This window comes from Camellia sinensis, chromosome 5, assembly GCF_055761805.1.
Source record: "Camellia sinensis isolate YWXY chromosome 5, ASM5576180v1, whole genome shotgun sequence".
Classification (NCBI taxonomy): domain Eukaryota; kingdom Viridiplantae; phylum Streptophyta; class Magnoliopsida; order Ericales; family Theaceae; genus Camellia; species Camellia sinensis.
The window spans coordinates 170723862-170726213 of record NC_138965.1 but is presented as its reverse complement, the minus strand read 5'-3'; the positions used below and the strand labels follow the sequence as shown (position 1 = coordinate 170726213).

General features: G+C 53.8%; 1 long non-coding RNA gene across 1 annotated transcript; it reads right to left on the bottom strand.

The window, feature by feature from the left end:
* Positions 1-1093: 1093 nt before the first annotated feature.
* Positions 1094-2037, bottom strand: LOC145790266 (uncharacterized). Its single transcript, XR_014328951.1, has 3 exons — positions 1804-2037; positions 1514-1675; positions 1094-1420 (listed from the first exon to the last, which is right to left on the bottom strand). It is a non-coding gene; the product is annotated as an uncharacterized LOC145790266 (long non-coding RNA).
* Between the last annotated feature and the right edge of the window lie 315 nt (positions 2038-2352).

Below are 2352 nucleotides of genomic sequence, written 5' to 3'. Positions count from 1 at the left end.
AGAAAAATAAAGCAGGAAATAGCAACATCAATGTCCTCAGGAGCGGGAACGAGAAGCACTCCTCATCCTCTTCTGCGGGACAATCTCCGTACCATCATCATCATCTGAGTCAGAGCTGTCATCCTCAGGATCCCCCTCAGCCTCACCTCTGTTCCCCGAACCAAAACCGGAGCCCCCCTCCTCAGCAGATGTCTCTGACTGACGGTCGGTAGCCTCCTCCTCCTCCTCAGCATCCTCCTCCTCCTCATCAGGCTCCACCTCTACAACGTGAGCCCTGCGTCTGTGGACAGGCCCTCCTCGAGCTCCTCGAAAAGGCCTAGATGGCCCGGCTCCTCGGGAAGGCCGAGATGGTCCCGCCCCCTGAAAAGGCCCAGATGGCCCAGCTCCCCAAGGAGGCCCGGGTGGCCTGGCCTGCGACTGACCGGACCATGAAGGCATCTGAAAACAAAAAGTTCAATTCAAATACATCAGTCCGAATATATACATCAGATGCAGATACAAGCAAAGGCTACGTGAAGTGGGTGCATGTAAATGCAGTGTCCAAGTGGGGTGTGTGTCAGATGTGCTCTACACAAGTAGTCTATCGATGCAGTAGAAATCAACATGTCATCAGAAGTATGATAAATGCCAGAAAACTGAAGGATACCTAAATGCCCGCGACAGACAACTGTGCCTCCCTACGCAGGACCATGCCCTCGAGTGTGGCCACCAGTCCAACCACCTCCTCCATGTACCCTCGCGGTGGCTGCAAATATGAGCTCATAGTCATCAGTGAACAAAAAATGTCTAAACATCTGAATGATGAATGAAAAATAGTGGAGCATACCAGCGGTGAGTCAGGATCAATGGCGTATCGATCACTGGGCATCGGAGGCTCTAGCGGGATCGGGGTCGGAGAGATAGCCCCATACTACCACGCCATCAACTCAGTAGGCATATCTGGCCATCCAGGATGAGGATAAGCCGACGGAGTCGGAGGAACCGGTCTACTCCCACCTCTGGATGTACCAGCCCTGCTAGTAGAAGGGGCGTCTGCAGCCCGAGCCTGAGCCTGGCCCGAGGATGACATACCGGCAGGCCTCATCATCGGAATACGAGCTCCCGTCAATGGAGGCATCAAATATATGTGATGGTAAGTGGCTTAGTCCCCCTCCTCAATATGTAGTAAAGCATCACTACCCAGTATGGCGCCGACTACCTCCGAGTAAGAGAGCCTGTCAGCAGTCCGCATACTGACTGGGGGTACTGCGGGAGGATCCTGAGAAAGATACCCCCATACCTGGCGCAGAAAGCGTTCCCCCAGGGACCATACCCTGCCAACCGGCCCTTCAAGCAGGACCCTATACTGGGAGATGTCTGACCCTCCGGTATACTGAAGTCGGAGACCATCACCCAGGGGCGCCCAAGGCTGCCATGTGATCTGCGGATGATAAATGCATAAACCAATCAGAAATCGAGAATATACAGAGCAAATCAAAGATGAAAATGAAAGGAACTGAAAGCTCAGAGGTACCTCTGAATGTCGCACAGTGTCAAAGTACTGTCGCAGGTAAAAGAGGGTCTCTCGAGGTCTCGGCCGGTGCGGGCCCTCGAACACCAATGAATATGGGGTCATGGGAATCCCTGCCACCTCCAGCTCTGGGGCTAATGATGGGAAGTATACATAAACCCATAGCTGAGAAAAGCAGTGCAGAATGTAAGTACGAAATGCTGAGAGCAAAATACAGACTGTAAAAGTGCGCTGTGAGTGCAATGTACAAGTAATGAGAAGCAGAAATGTAAATCAAGGGGACAGAAAAGTACCTCCCAGGCTCTCCAGTAGCCGCCAAGTAAATCGCCCCGCCCGCGGGAGGTCGCGCTCATATAAAAGCAAAGGGTAGCCAGGCCGGCGCCACCCCAGTCATATCGATGGACCTGTGATAGGTCAACCAGAGCGCTCAGCAGGTATAACCCGACTGTGTTCCCTCTGTCGGCGAACAGGGTAGTCCCGAAGAGGAACATAAGGAAACCACGGGCATACTGCTCTGTCTCCTCGGGAGTCTCGGGCACCATCTCCGCCCGCCGGAAATGGGAAGAGAACCAAGTGTATCGGACTCTCCCAGAAATCCTGTCAACAGGCGGGCGAGCCCCCAATAGATACATCCAAGCGGCCTCCCACTCGCCCATATCCTCATCGTAGGGGATGGACCAACCTCCGATGTCTAAGCCAGTCAACACAGCGAAGTCTAGGGGCGTCATGGTCATGTCCCCGGTAGCAGAGAAATGAAAGGAGTTGGTGGTGTCCCACCATCTCTCTACCAAGGCTGCCATCAGTGTCCTCCTGGCAGGACAACGTGACAACCCGACGCAGAA